Source organism: Rattus norvegicus, chromosome 5 (assembly GCF_021556685.1).
Source record: "Rattus norvegicus strain SHRSP/BbbUtx chromosome 5, alternate assembly SHRSP_T2T, whole genome shotgun sequence".
NCBI lineage: Eukaryota > Metazoa > Chordata > Mammalia > Rodentia > Muridae > Rattus > Rattus norvegicus.
This window is the reverse complement of record NC_141538.1, coordinates 137,164,055-137,184,463: the sequence shown is the minus strand read 5'-3', so window position 1 is coordinate 137,184,463 and position 20,409 is coordinate 137,164,055. Positions and strand designations below refer to the sequence as shown.

Sequence of the window (20,409 nt, the reverse complement as noted above, 5' to 3'; positions counted from 1 at the left end):
TCAGTGTTCTGGTTGTCTAGGAGAAGAGTCTCAACTATATTTTAGGACGTTGTCTGTGAGTATAAGGCCCTTTCACACATGTTATTGCCACTCTGTTTCTTCCTACCTGTCTCCTCACCTTGCATGCTCAAGATCTCTTTCCCACATCGCCTATCTGCCTCAGACTGTCTCCATTCCTGTCTGTGACTCTCTATCTGCTTTCTTCCAAGGGTAATGGGATCAGTTCTCCTCTATGCCTCATTTGGCTTCTGTGGGTAAGAAGCCTTGAGATTCTACTCTTTTGCCCTCTCCTAACTCTGTGGAGAGAATCAAAGGCTGTTGTTCTGAGTGGCCATTTCTACGCCTGATTGCATGATCCTGGGCAATGGGATTATATATTTGTTCAAAAATACTCACAACCTAGTGTATAATTCCATGCTTTGAGGAGAATAGTAATGCCACTGTGGTTGTGTATTGGGAAGCAGTAAAAGGCAGGTTTCTGAGTTTAGGGACAACCTGGTCTACAGACCGAGTTCCAGGACAGCCAAGACTCTAATTCTGGTGCCTCTGTATTGAGAGTGAGTTTGTCAGGATTCTCAATTGCTGCTCAGGGCAACTATAGTGCTAGGTGTCTGTAGTCTGCCTCTCTCTTTAGGGTTCTGAGTGGAAAATACATTCAAAGTATCCCACACAAATGAGTAATAGGCACCAGACAGTGGAATGAACCCAGATATTTAAAGAAAGAAAAAGCATTTGTGCTGCTCCTATATTAATTGGAGCACAACCAAAATGTGAGAGACCAAGCCATGAAAAGAAAGTGAGACTTTCCCCAACCCAACATTCCTGTCACACTTTTTAAGGAGAAGCCTCACTCCACTAGTTGGGGACCCCATGAAAACCAAGCTACAGGTATGCCACGTCTGGGCTGGGAGGTGGAGAAGGTTCCGTCCATGTCTGCTCTGTGATTGTTTTATTCAATCCTTACCTTTTACAGTCAGCTACAACATGGACCACGGATGTCTCCATGGCCTTCAGTATCAGCAGGGACCACAGAGCCCAGCATGACCCAGACCTTTTCTTCAGGAAATACTTCAGGGGCAAATGAATGTGAAGCTCTCAGGGCTCTCAGGGCTACACAAAGAAAACCTGCTACCCACTTCTCCTCCCAACAAAAAAAAAAATTTACAGAGAAAGGAAAAGAAAAAGTTCAAAGATGGGCTGGAAATATGACTCAGTGTACACAGCCCCCAAGTCCTACCCCTTGATGAATAGGGTGGAAATATAGGACTGACCTCCTGGCCTCAAACTCAGAGATCCTCTGTCTCCTAGGTGCTGAGAAAGGCTAACACGCCTGGTCTTTACAGAAGACCAGGGTGTTCACAGTGTATCCACAGTAAGAATTTATATGAATTTACTCGCACAGTGTGTGTACAAGGATGTCACAGACATGTGAATGTAAGGATGTCCAGAGACTCTGTGTAATCTTCCCAGTTAGTAGGAGTGTTTTACAACTGTGCACACGTCCTTACAGACTGAAGGGTTTCAGCGCTGGCCGGAAGTATGAGGAACTTCTTTTTTTTTTTAAAGCCAGATTTCTCTTTTTTTTTTTTAAGGCTCATTGATTTTATTTATATAAGTACACTGTAGCTGTCTTCAGATACACCAGAAGAGGGCATCAGATTCCGTTACACACTGTTGTGACCTAGATAAACAAGTTTTGGGAAATTGAACTCAGGAAGTCTGGACGACTACTCTGTTCTATTAACCACTGAGCCATCTCTAAAACCCAGGGGTGGTGTTTCTTTACATGCTCGTTTAGGTTATCTGATCGTGGATAGGTTGTGTAGCAGATCTGACACTGGTGGGGCCGATCCCCATTGTGCTTTCTCATGTGGCGTGCAAGCTCATCTGAGCGAGAGAACGTCCATGTGCATCTGGAGCATTTGTAGGGCTTCTCCCCTGGATAAGAGAGAAAGAGATGCTTGTTACACTCAGGGGAAGATGGGACGGCATCCTGACAGTGATGGAGCACAAGGTTCAACAAGGTGGATGGAGAGGACACTGAGGTATGCAAAGGAGTAGCTGGACAGGAAGAGGAGTGGGACAGCTGAGGAGAACATGGAGAGACAGGGAGAAAGAAGGAGCCACAATAAGAGGATAAGGAAGGGATAAATAAGGAAGGCAATGGAGGACTGAGTGAGAAGGAAGAGGGTACAAGGAGAAAATCCCACAGAGAGAGAGTCTAGAGTCTGAAATGGACATAAGTCAATAGTCCTAGCACCTTCACGGCTCAGGTGGCAGCATTTCTTGTACCTGAGTGTTCAAGAACAGTGTGGACAACATGGTGAGAACTCACCTATGTGAAGGGGAGACCAGGAACCTCCACAAGGCAACAAACTAATACCCCACTTATCCCATCATGCAGTGCAAAGACATCACAGAAGACTGTAGCACAGCACACACTACCCTACCGCCTGGAGGATCAAGAAAACTCCATACCCAATTTCAAACTTGCCAGCCTTCCCCACGTTATCCTCTGGGACAGAGCTCCAGGACAAGGCAATAGTTTAAATAGCCAACTGTATGCAGGCAGATGTGTGGCCACTTATCCCCCAAACCCCATATCCAGACAGATCCTCACTCACCAGTGTGTTTGCGAATATGGCCTGTGAGGTGGGAAGACTTTGAAAAAGAATGTCCACAGTAATGGCAGATGTAGGCCTTCCCTGTGTTTTGGGTTGGGGTCCTGAGGCCATTCTTCCTGTGTGGGAGATTTCCTGGCACCACAGGGAAGTCTGAAGAGCATTCTGATGTTTGACCCTGGACCATGTGGGAGATTGAAAAATCTAACACTGTGTCTCCATGGGGTATCTGACTACTAACAAGGGACATCATCCATCCTGTATTACAGGTCTGGTCACCATTGGTGGTGGTTGTCTGATCCCCATCGAAGGTTGGGTTACCCTCCGGGGCTGTCATATAATATCTGTAGAAGTTCTGATGATCATCACTGGGGGTCGTTTTCTGACTTCCACAGAGAGTCTGGAAACCAGTTATCTGAGCCCCGTCGTAATGACTGCTGGGATTCATTGGCTGACCCTTAAAGAGAGTTTGATCGCCGAAGCGGCTTGCTGTTTGTTCTCCATAGAGAATTGGGTTACCATCAGAGGGTACTGCCTGCTTTCTATAGAAGGTGGTCTCATCGCTGGCAGTGTTTTTCTGATTTCTATGGAGAACCTGGTTAGAATCAAAAGACATTGTCTGATACCCAGAGTGAGTTTGTTTAGATTTGTGGGCCATTGTTTGACCTCTATAGAGACTCTGGTTATTGTCAAAAGGCATTGTCTGAACCCCAGAGACAGTATGGTTAGGATCACGGAGCATGGGTTGACCCCTATAGAGAGTCTGGTTAGTATCAAACGGCAATGGCTGACCCCCAAAGAGTGTCTGGTTAGTATCAAAAGGGACTGTCTGACCCCCATAGAGATTCTGGTTAGTATCAGAAGGCATCTGGTGACCCCCATAGAGAGTTTGGTTAGAATCATGGGGAATTGTTTGACTCCCATAAAGAATCTGGTTATAATCATGGGCCATTGCTTGACCTTCACAGAGAGTCTGGTTAGTATCAAAAGACATTGTCTGATACCCAGAGTGAGTTTGTTTAGATTTGTGGGCCATTGTTTGACCCCTATAGAGACTCTGATTATTGTCAAAAGGCATTGTCTGACCCCCAGAGACAGTATGGTTAGGATCCTGGGGCATTGGTTGACCCCTATAGAGAGTCTGGTTAGTATCAAACGGCAATGGCTGACCCACATAGAGAGTCTGGTTTCCATTGGGAACCGTCATTTGATTATTATAGTAGGCCTGATTAGCACTGAGGATTTTCACCTTATCTCTGTATACATTCTGGTCATTGTACGTTTTCACCTGATTTCTATAGACTGTCTGGTCACCAACAGCAGTTGTCACCTGATTTCTATTGACTTTCTGCTCACTATTGAAGGTCATCATCTGGTGCCCATGGTAAGTCTGATTGGCATTGGGAGTCACCACCTGACCCCAATCAGAGGCTTGGTTACCCTCAGAAATGACTGAACAGTCTTCAAATGAGGATTGGTAACCACTGAAGCTCACCACGGGGCCCTCTGTAAGAGTTGCTAGCTGATTATCATAAATGGTATTTATCTGGTTGTCTTCAATAGGGCTTGTCACCTTGGTTCCAGTGGCTGCTGTCTTCTGGTATGCAGTGAGTAAGGACTTGGAGCTGTCCTGGCCCTGGGTCAGCTGGGTGCTTGCTGTGGAGAGCATGATGTCAACAGGCACCATTCCTTGGCTCATAGGAACAGCCTTATGTGGCTGTGCAGGGGGTTTACCAAGGGCTGTTGCAGGGTGCATTGTTGTGACTGTGTGAGGGACAGAAGAAGATTCAGAGGTCATCACAGTGGAACTGCAGGAAGTCATGACTCTGGGCTGACTTGTGCTGGCCGTCCTGTAGAGGAGCTCTGAGAGACTGGGATGAAGACCTGAAGCTAAGCTGGAGCTCTGTCCTGGTTCTTCTGTGGCAGGAAGACTTGGAGAAACTCAAGAGCCCCAGATGTTTGGAGGATGGAGGTAAGCTGTTTATAGAACTGGATTTTCAGTTGTAAGAACCTAGGAAGTAAAATCAGAAGGTCACTCAACAGAACCTTAAGACCTGGTCCTCATCCTGCCTTCTCACCAATGCCAAGCTAAACCATCCACCATCTTTTCTTAGTCAAAAGGGCCTCTGCAGACATTGCCATAGACAACCAGTTAGAAGAGAGAGTCAGGTCTCATAGAATTACATAAGATTTGCACCAATGACACCAGGACACAGGAGTCATGGCTGTCCCTGTTTTAAGGAGAAAACAGCTCCATAGGGAGCACACTCTACTGCAAAGATACAAATGCATGGAAAGACTGGAAATACAAAACAATGAGCTAACATTATTTACAATTTCGTGTTCTAAGCTTAAAATAAACTCAAACATGACAAAGAAGAACATTAGAGCAGAGCTAATACAGAAAAGTCAGCTGAAATAAAAATTGATCAAATTTTTTAAAGATCAACAAACTTGATGAACCTATTTGTAATCAAAAAGGGAGGAAGAGGCTGGCAAGATTGCTCTGTGGGTAAAGGTGCTGTCACCCAGACCTGAAACCCACAGAGTGAAAGGAGAGAACCTGTTCTTGTAAGGTCTCCTGAGCCCTACACGGATGCACTGTGGCACACGACAGCACACGTGCCTGCACACAGGAAACATACCACCTCGTGTGACAGTCTTCTAAGTCCAGCTACGTGGAAGGTTGAGGCAGAAGGATTGTAAAATCAAAGTGTGCTTGGACATTTAGGGGAAAAGTCATTTGTAGAAGCTGGAGACATGAGTCATTAGGTAAGAGCATTGTCTGCTCTTCAGGGGACCCAATTCAATTCCCCGCACCCACGTGGCTGTTCACAACTGTCTGTGTAACTCCAGCTCCAGACGATCTGATGCAATGCCCTAGTCCAGGATCAACTGGGAATGCATGTGTGTGGTGCACGGACATAATGGTGGGGAAAATACACTAAGGAAGTAGAAACCAAACATATCCTTTAAAGGAGATGGGGGTGTGGAGTTGGCTCGGCCATTGAACGGGAGGGTCACACCCAAAATAAAGAGATTGTGTTCCCAGCCAGGTCCAGTTTGCAGAGTGAGTACCAAGTCAGGCAAGATAACCACTAAACCGTTCTTGAAAAACCAAAGGATAAAATCATATCAATAACTGATTGTGTTTAAAACAAATAAATAGCTGGGCAGAGGTGGCAACTGGGAAAGCAGGTAGGTTAGGGCATGACATACACCAGGGCAGTGCACATCTTTATCCCTACACTAGGGAGGCAGAGGCAAGCCAAGACGCTTGAGTTCCAGGAAATTCTGGTCTACAGAGAACGATGCAGGCCAGTCTGGTCTATACAGAGTCCAAATACTAAATCTAAACAAGAATGGAAGAGAGAAGGAAGGAAGAAGAGAGAGAGAGAGAGATAGAGAGAGAGGAAGAAAGTGTTTAAAAAGAAATAACCAGGGTCCCACTGGCTGTGTCTGGTGCATACGTATGTGACATTCCTTAGTAACCAGTGACTCTTCCTGTGAGGAAGGCGGGATGTGCATTGCTGCTCTGGCTGGGTGGGAAAGTGGCCAGAGCAGATTCTTGGTTTCCAGTGCCCCACAGTTACAGCTGCAGAGAACATCTGGACAGAGGCAGAGCTGCCCTGGGGTAAGAAGGGCATCAGTTCGGGGCCATCAGGGCCGGGAGGTATGCAGAGACGCAGCAGGTGTGTGCTCTTGCACTGGAGTCTGCACACACATCAGACTTAGAAAACAAGCGTGCAAGGGGGTAACTGAGCCAGCGTGACAGTGGGAGAAGGTCAAGGCCGACTGCCTTCACGGTGTACACTTTGGCTCCACTGCTGACGCCTTCCTTCCCTGGAAGAACAGTAAGGGGCAGAGAGGCTGGCTGGAAAATGATACAAATTCACTGAACATCGTCACTTTCAGCAAACAGAGTCCCATGAACTGATGAGTGTGGTGAAGTCCATGCTGAAATTACCAGAAGAGTCAGGAAGCAGGACTAGGGCCCTGCATCAGATCCTCTGCAGCTGGAGTTACACAGACACTTGTGAACAGTCACGTGAGTGCTGGGAATTCAACCTGGGTCCCCTGCAGAGCAGACAATGCACTTAACTGATGACACATCTCTCCAGCCTCTCCAAACAACCTTTTTAAAAATTGCCCAAGCAGACTCTGATCCTACAATCCTTCTGCCTCAACCTTCCATGTCTGTCACTGTAGGACTGTCATACCACGTGATATGTTTCATGTGTGCAGGCACCTGTGCTGGCCTGTGCCACAGTGCACCTGTGTAGGGCACAGGACAACTTATAAGAACGGGTCCTCTCCTTTGACTTTGTGGGTTTCAGGTTTGGGTGACAGTGCCTTTACCCACTGAGCCATCTTGCCAGCCTAGACCCTCCCTTTCCACTCACAAATAGGTTCACCAAGGTTGCTGATCTTTAAGGCAGAGAATTATAATAGAATTCATTACCACACAGCATTGCACAGGAAGCACCCACCTAAGCTGTAATGGAACTCAAATTCCATTACAAATCCATTTCACTCTCACTAAATTCCTTCCTTCCCCTGGAGCTCAAGTCTTCCCGAACAGCTACCAAACCCACTAGTATTTCCCCGGTTTATAAGGGACGTGGAGGGACTTTGTTTACCCATCCTGAGATCCACAGAGAGTAACTCAGAAGGAGAATCCAGAACCACACATTTAGGGCCCTGAAATCCTAGAATTCAGAGAAAGCAGGTGGTCATGGGAAGGCCAGCCTGACTCTGTCTCAGAAAAGGACTCAAGGAATGGTCCTGGGCCTCCTGCCTCAACTGAAATGATGACGCAATGGCTTCAACCAGCTCTGCTCCAGTCCTGAGTCTCCAGCACTCAGAGAGCTGAGGAAGCTGCATCTTGATGTTGAGGTTTGCTCAGTCCCTATACTTTGCAAAACCTGATTTCAAAAACAACAGAGAAACAAACAAATAAGCAAAAACTATGCAGGATTTTGTGGAAGACCCGAGTGACACTTTTCATATTTGAAATGAAGTGTTCCTATTTTACTGGGGTAGGAAAGCACAACTGAAATCCCCAATGTTGTCCTAAAACTAAAACCTAAAATATTATCTGCTGTTTCAGCCTGGCTCAGGAGAGTAAACTCAGACTTGGGGCTTTGTCAGCGAAATCCCCGATGCCCCCCTCAATCCTCAGGCCCTTCTGACAGATTGAGAAGGGCCAACATGTAAGGATGCTGAGTCAGGGAACCCCAGGTGATGGATACCTGCATAGCCTGTCACCTGTATACCTGCATTGATGTGACTGACAGGATGGTCCTGAGTAAGCAGCACAGGTCACAAACAGGACAAGTGTCCATGTTAGTCCTAAAAAGCTGGGGAAATACATATGTCTCTACTGCACCTGTGTGATTTACGGTGGTTGGAAACAGCATTGTTTTAAAAAGATTTGCAAATGCTACACCACAAAGACCAGGTCATCGACTTGTCAGCTTGGTCATTAACACTTTAGATTCTCTAAAAAGTCCAGGAAAAGCGTAAGGTAACCTAAACGATGGAAAACGAGAGAGCAATTCGACATTTTGACACTAAGTTTTTAGTATCTTCAAAAGGAACTTTCCCAGGTAAAGTCTGTAAAGAGTTCAACCACTTACAAATTTCTGGATCCTTCAAGCATCATTCCAAGGTTTTCCTTATATACTCACTCAAAAAGTAGCAACGATTTTTTAAAAGTGTTCTTGTCATTAGCGTGTATGTTCAGGGTACAAAGTGGCTTCTGCGTGACATTTTTGGTCATGTTTATAATGTCCTCGGACCAGATATAAAAATAAAACTTTCATTTCCCAGAAGATAAAGAGACAGGCAGGGCTGGCACCTACGGTTAACTTCAGAGCTCAGATTCAAGGGATGGGAAACCCTGAACATGAGTCCAGTCTGGTCAGCACAATGTGTTCCAGAACACAGAGGACCACCGAGAAACCCTTTCTCCAACCAACCAACCAACCAACCAACCAACCAACCAACCAACCAACCAACCAAGTAAATAGTAAGAAAATTCAAAAGATTGTGCCTAAAAGATAAATAGCTGGGCGTTGTCTCCACATGCCACGGGGTCCCAACACTCGGGCTGTAGATATGGGTGAGTTTGAGGCCAGTCTGGTCTGCAAAGTGTGTTCCAGGACAGCCAGGGCTACACAGAGAACCCCCTGAAAAAAACAAAACAATAACAACCATCATAAGTAGATATAAAGGTGGGAGATTGTAGATAGTCGTAGACCAACATTTCCTACATCACTCCCAAAGCCCTGTATTCAACCCCACCACATCAAAAGAGTGGGAGGCAAGGGAAAGAAACACAGCTTGTGAGCAGAAGCCCGAGATTCCACCTCTAACAGCACAAACACAGAGAGACCAAGGACCCCAAAACATATCACTGAAGATACACGAATGAGTACCAAGCCAGGGACGATGCCCAATGTCAGCGTAGGAAATGAAAGGAGACAGAGCAGACAATTATTGGCATGGATAATATTTAAAGAGAAGCCCCACACACTAATAACTAGAGATGTTGAGCTATGAAGAATAGGAATTCTTGCCTACTGCTGGCACTGAAAAATGAAGGCCGGGACATGGTGATGGTGATGCTTGCCTTTGATTCCAGCACTCTGGAGGCAGAGGCAGGAGATCTGAATTCTAGGTCAGCCTGGAGTTCCAGGAAAGCCTGGCTATAGAGAAAGCATCTTGAAAATCCAAAAGAAAAGCAGAAAGGTGAACCTCACAACTGCTGTAGAGAATGGGGTTGACACACAGGGGCTGGTTTTGCTGTACAACCCCAGCAATCCATTTCTCGGCCCGTATCTCAAGAAAATTGGAAAGATAATTGTGTGTACATATTTATGTACATATTTATACATATTATGGTACCCACACCATGTAGTGTCTAGGAGTCTGTCTATCATCAGACAAATGGGTGATTAAAATTCAGGATTTACTGTGGAAGACTCACTCCGCCATGCTACAGACATGATCACTGAAAGACAGAAGTGGAAGAGATAGTTCTGAGATCTGTCCTCTCCACAGTCAGACAGGGTAGTTGGGGTTGCTCGAGGGGTTGTGAGGAAGGGGAAGCCTGAAGTGTTATTACCTAGGATAGGCCTAGCAGAGTTTGATAGGGAGATCTTTTTAAAAAAAGATTCTTTTTTTTTTAATTATATAAGTGCACTGCAGCTGTCTTCATACCAGAAGAGGGCATCGGATCCCATTACAGATGGTTGCTGGGAATTGAACTCATGATCTCTGGAAGAGCAGTCAGTGCTCTTAACCCCTGAGACATCTCTCCAGCCCCACAGGGAGATCTTGACTCAAAAATCCACAGCAGGCTGAGAGTGGAGGGGCATGCCGTGGACAAAACAGAGAAAATTAATGAAATAGAGAAATCCTGTCACCAACCAATCAACCATCCAAACAAACAAAACCCAATGTACAACAAAGGTTCCATCCCATATTATCAGTTTATTTGAGACAGGGTTCCTCTGTGTAGCCCAGGCTGTCCTGAAACTCCCTCTGTAGTTCAGGACGGCCTCGAACTCATAGATCTGTGTGCCTCTGCCTCCTGCATACTCGGTGAGTGAAAGAATGGACCACCAACCCCTGGCTCTTTATTTCACAAAGAATCTTTTCAGTTTTTGTTTACTATTTTCAATTAATTCATTATTAATATTTGTCTGTTTTGTTTTTGAGGCCAGGGTGTCTCTGTAGCCCTGGCTATCCTGGAAGTCCCTCTGTTGACCACTCCACGCTCCAATTCAGGGATCGGCTTTGTTTGCCTCTGCCTCCCTCGTGCTGGGATTAAAGGTTTCGTCACCACTGCCAACTGAAATTGTGTGAATAAGATAAAGTTTTGTGAGAAGCCCTGTGGGTGGGGCAGCAGGTCCTGTGGGTGGGGGCAGGTTGCATGATGGGATTAACTTAAACCTAGTGGTGGTGGCTCCGACTTCTAACCCCACCCACACGAGGCAGATGCTGGTGGTCTGTGGATTTGAGCCACCCTGGCCTAAAGACTAAATTCCAGATGGCCTGGGAGTCATTGAGATGCCTGCCTCGAGAAAAACAACAAACACAAAAATGAAACAAACACACACACAGCTTAACCAACCAAACACCAGAGCATAACTATTCCAAACCAATAGATCTCAAGAGCCATCTTCTGTGGCTAATGAAAGACTCCAGTTCAAGCGGACCCAACTCTCTCTTTTCTCCCTCAGAGACACATACACTCATTTTCATCAACTAGGAAACATGGTATTTTAATTATACAATATATAAAAAATATAATACTTAATATTCATATATAATATTATATATACTATGTATTCTATTATACATACTATATTTTAAAAATGAATATATATTAAAAACAAAAGATAAATATTTTAAAATAGAGACCCAGAAGAGCATCTTAAACTTCCTCTCTCATGACTCCAACTCACATTCCCAGACAGTCAGGCTGGGACTACTAGGGTGACAACACTAATTTGTACAAAGTGGACCTGCGAGATCTGGATGAGTATCTGAGAAAATGGAAGCAGGGAAGGAATTCTGGTGCACACAACAGCACAGGCTCTGGTCTGTAACCTTCAGGCCCTCAGGATGCACATGGTTCTGACCTCCTGTACCTGAGGGACCATTAACACAAGTACTTTCCTAGGCCAGACCTGGTGGCCCACAGCTTTAATCTCAGTCCGTGGGAGACAGTGGAAGATGTGTCTCTGTGTCTGAGGCTATCCTGGTTTACATAGCGAATTGCTATAGAGGAGAATTCTATCCCCAAAATGACTATGTGAATTTGTATTTATTTTTGAGACTGTGTGTCTACAAAGCCCCGGTTGACATGAAATTTACTCGGTGGATCAGGCTGGCCTTGATCCATCTGCCTCTGACTCCTCTCCGTACTTCAGAAATTAACGACATTGGCCACCGTGCCTGGCTTCATTTTATTATTTTAAAAATTATCATTTCAAAACTCCGTGTGCAGACCAGGCCAGCATGAAAATCATAATCTTCCTGCTTCTGTCTCAAGTGCTGGGACTTGAGTTGTGGTCACCACACTCGCAGCCTGGTCTCTTTCTGGATCATGAGTCCTGGCATTGTGGGCACCTTTGAGGCCTGCTGAAGGGCTGAGCTGGCACTGCATCTTGCAAAGACAGTTGTGATGATTACAATTGTTTTGATTACAATTCCACAGCACAGGCTCCAACACAGGCTGCGTTTTTCTCGTGCATAACACCCCCCTGGCTCTCAGCACACCTGCCCCTGACCTCTGCAGAGACTTCTCTCTGCCTCACTACTGGCAATTCTGACCTCCCCTTCTTTAGAAGTTCCAGCCCAGGTTGGTCACTTTGCCAATGAGAATGGAGACTTACCGAAGCCGATCCAGAGAGTGGTCTCCGATGGTAACCACGAGCTCAAGTGATCTAGGTGGATGGGAGAAACCCCTTCAGAAGGCTTTGACTTTTATGGGGTCTTGCGTGGACCACCCCCTTTGTGGGAGGAGCCTAGTGAAGTCCGTGTCTACCTATCAACGGGTCGGGGCCATGACATTTTTGAATTTGCTAGCAAGAAGCCTTGGGGCAGTGGTTTTTAACAGGTTTATGCAGTCGCTTTTGCAGGGCTGAACCGCCCTTTCACAAGGATCGCATATTTGATATCCTACATATTAGCTGCATTACAATTCATATCAGTAGGAAAAATTATACTCACGAACCGAAATAATCTTATGGCTGCTGGTCACCGCCGAAGAACTGTATTAAAGTTTTGCAGCCTGACGAAGGCTAACAGCCATGGCGTCTCTTTCCCGGATTGCACTGCAAACAGTTCGGCACATTGCCCGTTCCATCCCTCCTTGTGGGTTTTAAAGAAGTCATCCTGTGACGGGAAAGTTCAGAATGAAGGTCCTAAAGAACTGCCTATGAGTCAAGCACGATGGTGCAGGCCTTTAATTAGAGCTCTCCAGAGGCAGAGAGGCAGGGGGATCTCTGTAAGTTCAAGTCCAGCCTGATCTGCAAGACGAGTCCAGAGCAGCCAGGGATACACAGAAAAACCCGGCTCGAAAAACAAAAACCAAACCCAAGCAAAAATAACCTATTGGTTGTAGAGTTGAACCCAAGTAACTTTGTTCTCATGGGTTGAGTGTTTAGGTGAACCTATGACCCGAATTTCTAGTGTTCCTTCTACCGCTCAAAGAAGATTTCATCTCGAGGATCGTTGGTCTGGTAATCAAAACAGTTTCTAGTGAGAAATAAGGAGAATCCGGCTAGGTCCCCTCAATAATAACGCAGGTTCTCGGTTGTTTGTTAATTGATTCGTGTTTGCTTTTCTTTGTTTCTTTGCTTGGTTGATTGGCTGGTTTTTCTACACAGGATTTCTTTCTATAGCCCTGGCCTGCCTGGAGTTCGCTCTGAAGAATTCGCTGGTGGTGAACTCAAGAGATTCCCCCCTGCCTCTGCCCTTCTGGTGGCCGCACACCCACCAATAAAACCCTTCTGTTCTACTGTTTTCTTGTGTGGTTCAAACCCTCTTTTTCCGTGTCTATCGGGTTTGTTCTAGCCAGAATCGAGGGGGTACATAGTAGTCTCCCACTGCTGCAATAGACTTGTCTGTTTCCCCTTCAGTTCTGCCAGGATTTCTTCCAGTATTTTTCATACATTTTGTTGTTCATTAGATGCACGACTGTCTAGAACTGTTTTCATTTCTCTCCAGCACCTTTCATATAATCACTGGGGCTCAGAGGGTGGTGGCTCATGTGGTTAAAAGTGCTGTCTGTTGGGGTTGGGGATTTAGCTTAGTGGTAGAGGGCTTGCCTAGGGTGGTGAAGGTTAGACCACAGACTCAAACCCAAACGACAAAGCACAAGATTCAGGAGGAGGTTGAGATGCAAGGAGTAAAAGGGGCTCGGGTGCAAGTAAACCTTAATTTCAATGGTCCGTAATCTGTGACATTGACAGCAGATTCTGTGGCATTCCTCTTTCAGGCCTGGGTGTAAGGCCAGCGACCTTCATGGCCATCGGAGTAGAGAACCACTGTGGGGTCCTTTCTGTGCCTGTCCCAGTGCACCTTTGAGTGACTTTTTGGCACAGATATCATTGGGCTCCAGTAAGGTGAAATGTGGCAGAATTGGACATATGCTGGGTCTCTTGGATAGTCTGATGAACAGCCTTGATGGGGACTGGAGGGACTTGAGGAAGAAATGGTTAGAGTTCTGCCACCTGCTGGTCTCTAATCCTGGGAAGCAATGAGCAAGGTCTTCCTAACCTAACCTCAGAGTGGGCGAATCCCTCCCAAGGTGGGTTTCAGCACACCCCAAGGAAAACAAAGGAAGGCGGTCTATCCACTCTTTGATGGTCTCTTGTGTCAGCTTCGTTAGTTTCTTTTTATGTTTAGTTGATTTTTATTACCTGCCCTGAACTCTTTATGCACAGTGAAGTTTTCAGTCTATGTCTAAATTAAGTGAGCAGTTTTGCTATGGAACCTTGGCCATCGTAGGACTCCACTGCTAGGAGAGAGTATAAAGAAGGAGGAGCTTCGAAACTGCTGTATGAGTAATCTCAGTCTCGGTGCAGGATGCTTCCACCCTCCTGGAGAACGCATCTATAACAGCTACCAAGTCCACTTAGCCTTTCCGCACAGGCTGATCTCCATGAGGTGTGTTATCGCAGGGATTGCCAGTGTGTTGGTCTCTCATTCACACCCCTTCCTGGCTAAGGCTCTCTGTTAAAAATTTGCTTGAGCAGAAACCTGATGTCTGGCTGTGACATCCCACATTAGACATCCAGACTTGTTATAGCACGTTAGTTTGAGCAACTCAGAAAGTTTGATGGACCCCAGAAGAGTAGTCTGGTGAAGGTCAATTACTAAGGTCCTGCCAGTTGTTTCTGGGAGAGATTTGTGTCTCTAGTGTCCTCCATCAACCTGTAGGTCTGTGCTGTGTGTTTCTTCCTTAATATGGAGTCTCATTCAGCACCACTTAGGGGTGTCTCATCAATTATCATTGGGCCCCAGAGGTCTTAGTGTGAATTGTTAGTCAGCCAGGTCAGGGGCCCAGGAATGGAGGACAGCAATTTGTATGGGAAGCTAAATAGTCCTTTGGAGGGATGAGATTTTTCTTTCTTTTTCCTTTTCCATATCCTTTCCCACAGTAGTTGCAAAGCCCTGACTTTCTATAGATCATACTGAGGACATGGGTGTAGTAAATGCATAACAACTGTCCCTGCATAGGGTGGTGGACTTTCCTTTCATCATCTGAGAACCTGGGTCAGATTCATCAATACTGTCCTCCTTGCTGAAGCACCTGGCTTGAGTCTAATCATAGTTTCCACATCCCGGGTTTCATCTTTTATCTTGTGACAGTTGTGGATGAGCACCCAAGGGCAGGAGGGCAGTAGAATTGATGATAGTGAGTTTTTTAAACCAGATTCATGGGTGGCCCAGGAACGGGGCCTGATACTGTGTCACACAAGCATTAAACAGCCAGTGTTCTGGTTGTCTAGGAGCCTCAACTGTGTCTCAGGGTCTTGTTTGTGAGTATAATTTCCTGACCTAGTGCTAACTTGGTTTTTGTTTTTGTGGTCCATTACCCCAACTATCAGTCACAGCTCTTAGACAGGTGGGTCTGTCCTTGGCTCCATGGTCCAATCAATTCGTTGGGTGTTTTATCACTGGGCTTATCCATGTCCCCCGTGATTTGGAAAAAACTCTTTCCTGTTATGTTTCATGAATAATCAGATGAAAAGATTGAGAGACATCTGGAAGGGCTAGGGCTAGAGCCCAAGTCAGAGTTGTTTTTCAATCTTCAAATGCCTTTTCTTTCAGTCTCAGTCCAGATTAGCAGCTCAGTGTGACCCTTTCTGCTGGTTTAGAGGTCGTGCAATTTTCCAAACACGACTCCTAGGACATGGATATGAGTCAATGGAAAGTCTTGTCAGCCAGCCTGCAACTGCACTGGGTACTCAGTGGTGTTGCATGCATCCTTTCTCCAGATGAGATTTAAAGAACAAACCGTATTCTGGGTTGACACACTTGAGATTCTAAAAACAATCATCTAGGAACCTAACTGTAGAAGCCAACATGAGGGTTAGAACATTTAAAGATGTCCTAGAAATTATGGATGTTATGGATTAGGCATTTGTTTTCCTGGCAGCAGGTGGTGCTAGCTCTATGCTACGATGCATGGCCTGAATGGTGTCAGTTGTGCTAAGGTCTGTGGCCCTGTTACAGAAACAAGCCTGGATTGTTTTGCCCCAAACCCTGTTATCCAGATGCTGCATGGCAGACACTCTAATCATGATGCTGAGAAAGCGGGGACAACCAGGATCTGTTCAAGTCCATCAGAGAACTGTCTTGAACTAGCCACAAGCTAATCCCTTTCATAGATGGTGTCCCAGGCTGTCTGTCTTCCCACATGTCTTCTTACCATGCATGCTCAAGATCTCTTCCCCTCACTGCCTGTCTGCCTCAGACAGTCTCCATGCTTGTTTGTGGCTCTGTATGTTGTTCTTTTCAGAAGTACTGAGAGAAGTCCTCCTTGCTGCTTAATTTGGCTTCTGTGAGGGGAAAAATCATTGAGATTGTACTGTTTTGCCCTTCCCTTAAATCTGTGCAGAGAATCCAAGGCTGTTGTCCTGGGTGTTCTTGTTTAATCCTGATTGCATGACCCTGGGCAATGGGGTTGTATAGATGTTAACCTTGAAAAACAATCTAGTATATTATTCCATGCTTCAAAGCATGGAATATACCCAAGGAGAGTAGTTGAATAATGCCATCCTGTTTGTGTATTGAGAAGTAGTAGCAGGCAGATCTCTGTAAGGCTCAAAATGAGTCTTACTTACCTGGAAACCCTCCAAAGGAGAAAGGAGAGTGGAGTTTGCTGCAAATGCAAGAGTTTTATTTGCCAGCAGGTTAGGGGTCAGCTTTTTATGAATCCTTCATGGCAAGTGATTAGCGGGACACCCTGAATCTCTACAACACGTAGTTTTTATACTTTTTAGGGGTACAGGATACATCAGCAAGGTTATAGTTTAAACTTATTGGCTAAGCATATTGATGTTTGAATCTATTGACTAACAAGCATATGACATTCCTTTGAACTTTTATCTGGCACCAGAGAGTCAGGTGACTATCAGAACATTCTGTGGTTTTTTTTTTTTTTAAGACATTCCCTGCTCCTCCTGAGAACTCTGGGTGGAGAAAGGAACTTGTCCTAGCCTTGACTTGGGGGAGGAAGCTGCTACTAGACCTAATCTTGACCTGAGGCAGTGGCAGTGAGGCTTTCACACCCATAGGGTACTTCACTTGAGCCCTATAATCTACCAACTTTCTACCACGCCATGCCTCTTATTAGCTCTTATAATTCAGTAAGAACTAGGGTCCTCGAGGCCTAATTCCAGTGCTTCTGCATTGAGTGTGAGTTAGTCAGGATCCCCAAATGCTGCTCTGTGCAACTGTAGAATTAGGCATCAGTGGTCTGCTATTCTCTTAAGGACCTTGAGTGGAAAATACATTCAAAGTACCCCAAATAAATGAGTAAGTGAGACTACACACTGGACTCAACCATATCTTTAAGAGAGAAAAAGCATTTGTGCTGCTCATATACTAACTGAAGTAAAACTGAACTCTCAGTAGCCAAACCATTAAAGGAAACTGAGACCTTCCCCAACCCAACATCCCTGTAACACCCTTTAAGCATGAACCTCCCTCCACTTGTTGGGAACCCCATGAAAACCAAGCTACAGGTATGCCACATCTTGACTTGGGTGTGGAGCAGGTCCAGCCAATGTCTGCTCTCTGGTTGTTTCATTCAATCCTTACCTTTTACAGTCAGTTGCAACATGGATCCCGGACATGCACATGGCCTTCAGCATCAGCAGGGACCACAGACCTCAGCATGGCCCAGACGTTTTCTTTAGGAACTACTTCAGGAGTGAATGAATGTGAAAGACACCTCTCACGGAGAATGACCATATGTTTTGTGAAATTTTGCTCTACCCACCTTTGCTCTGGGAACGGGCCATGATACCAGCCTCCACCCAGCTTCCCTTGAATCCCACAATAGAAGACAAACACACAGAGTGGATCATTTACACCTTGTCTTCTAGCAGAATTTCTGGGCACCACTAACTCCCATCTGGAAATCTCACTCTTTATCAGTGCTTTGAGCTCTCCTCCTTCCCTAACTGAGTTGGTCAATTGAATCTAGTTCCTGCCAGACATTTCTGACCTCCCACCTAGAGGAGAACCTAGCCCACTGCGTCTCCTGAGCCCTCACACAGCTACCTGGGTACACGCTGTAGAGCATGGGGAACTCCATCTTTGCTTCCTGGTGTCCCCTTTTCCTCCCAGGAACCAGAAGTTCCATGAGTATCTTCAGACCAGCAATTGGCCCATGGCTTTTTTTATTTACAGATCAAGAATCAAATGGGGAATAGGACCTTAAAAAAAGAACAGCCCCACATGCCCAATTTTTTTAAGAAATCCATGTAGATGGAGATGTTCTCCCTGGGGTATAATAAGCAAGCCAGGCCCATCCAAGGACAGATGAGCGTCAAAGCCGTGAGAAAGATGTCATTATGGGTAGACATTAGTCAGTAAATGCAGTTGGCGAAAGAAACAATACCAAGAGTTGCTCTCCGATAACCACACTTGTACCTGCAGACATGGAGACATGCTAATGATAATTAAGAAAGGCCCAAAATAGCAGTGTCCATTCCCAGACACTGAGTTGAAGCATAAATAAATAGTAAACCTAATAATGCTCAATGAATAGCTAACCATACTTCTAAGGTATAGAGCATCTTACCTGACCCTAACTCTTTGTCTCTAGCCAGGCTGTCAGCCAGCAGGCCTCTAGTTTATGAGGTACCCTAACAGGGCTGGGGTAATGAGAAGTGAGAAGACCATGGCCACCTCTTTCCATGGTTGCTAGGTTCTGAACTCATGTTCTGCTTGCAGGGCAATCAGTTTTAACCACTGAGCCATCGCTTATCATTTCCCAGCATGGAAGGTCATTCTTTTGAATGCAAAAAGTAATTCATACAAGCTGTCTTAGAAGAATGGTCATGAGTCTGGGTGGTGTGGGCACAGGGTTTCAATCTCCAGCATTAGGAAAGCAGATGCAGGTGGATCTCTATGAGTTCAAGGTCAGCCTGCTCTACAGAATATGATTCATGACTGTCCTGGGTAAACAAAGACAGCCTGCAACCCCACCCCCATGCCCCACAGAGAGAAAGAGAGAGAGAGAGAGAGAGAGAGAGAGAGAGAGAGAGAGAGAGAGAGAGAGAGCACAAAGAAAAGAAAAAGATCAGGAGATGGGCTGGAAAGATGGCTCAGTGTGTACACAGCCCTCCAAGTCCTACCCCTTGATGGACATGGTGGAAATACAGGACTGACCTCCTGGCCTTAAACTCAGAGATCCTGTGTCTCCTAGGAGCTGACAAAGGCTGACACACCTGGTCTTCACAGAAGGTCACTGTGTACTCACAGTAGGAATTTGTAGGAAGCTAAGCCCTGGCACAGTGCCTGTCACAGGAAGTCACAGACACGTGAATATAAGGATGTCCAGAGCCTCCGTGTGATCTTCACAGTCAGTGGCAGCTGTTTTACAACTGTGCCCACATCGTTACCAAAGGAAGGGTTTCAGCCCTGGTTGGAAGTATGAGTAACCTCTTTTTTAAAAGCCTGTTTTGTTATTTATTTACATAGTTATTTATTCATTTTTTAGGATCATAAAGAGGCGTGGTTTTAATTGATAACTCAATCTCTTCATACAATATTGCACAAATTAAGGACATATCAACAATTCCATTTTGATACAAACTCATCAACATTCATATAAAACTATGAGTTTGTACAATTTGGTGGTCGGTACTTTAGTAAGGAGCACAGATATTAAACTCAGCTTCGTGAGACTCAGCCTCCACAGAAGAATTCACAGGTTCTAAGATGTCCGACCCACGTCCATCAAGACCACTTAAAGAGAAACTTGGGATCCAGGTGTGGTAGCACATGCCTCTCGACGTGAAAGCAGGAGGATTGTGGGTTCAAGGCTGGCCTGTACTATATAGCAAAACCGTGGCTTAACAAACTGGTGATGACCACTTTAAAAAGAAACTTAGAAGCTTCCTCCGGGAAGCAGGGAGAAGCTGCACCCTGGCAACTGTAAGCGTTTGCATGTTCTGCCCCACAGGTGCTGTGCTGAGAGGGACCCCTCTGCTGCAGATCTTGTGAAAGAAGACACTACTGTTTCAAATCTGTAAACACGATAGCCATTCAGACAGAAGGGTTACACAGGACTTCCCTTCAAAAGAAAACTAATGCAGTCTCTAAATTAAAGTGGTGAGAGCACTGGCCAGGCAGGATGTCTCCTCACCAAGTGTCTCAGACAGCACTGTCTGCTGTGACCTCTGAGGGGGAGAGCTGGGCAGAAGCTCTGAGAACTGCTCTCTCTAAGCAGGTCTAAGTGACCTACCTGGCTGCTCATCACAAGCGCTTCCAACTGAAAGGTCTAAGCAAACCAGCATGAAGCACGCCCCAGAGGACAGACTGACACCAGTCCCGTGATCCCCACCTCCTGATACTGGCATTCAGAGCTGAGATGGCTGGGGGACTGGCTAATGAGGTATCTGACAACACACACGTGGTAAACATGCAATGGGCCACGCCACAGGTGAGGGAAACGAGGTCCCACTGCACTGCTCCCCACAGCTGTCCTGCCTGAGGTGAGAAAGGGCCAGGAGACAGTCTCAAGCCGTTC

General features: G+C 45.8%; 1 long non-coding RNA gene across 1 annotated transcript; it reads right to left on the bottom strand.

Moving 5' to 3' along the window:
- Nucleotides 1–1,562: 1,562 nt before the first annotated feature.
- LOC148006003 (uncharacterized) lies at nt 1,563–19,057 on the bottom strand. Its single transcript, XR_015620447.1, has 5 exons — nt 17,934–19,057; nt 17,469–17,572; nt 12,370–12,530; nt 4,195–4,632; nt 1,563–1,938 (listed from the first exon to the last, which is right to left on the bottom strand). It is a non-coding gene; the product is annotated as an uncharacterized LOC148006003 (long non-coding RNA).
- Between the last annotated feature and the right edge of the window lie 1,352 nt (nt 19,058–20,409).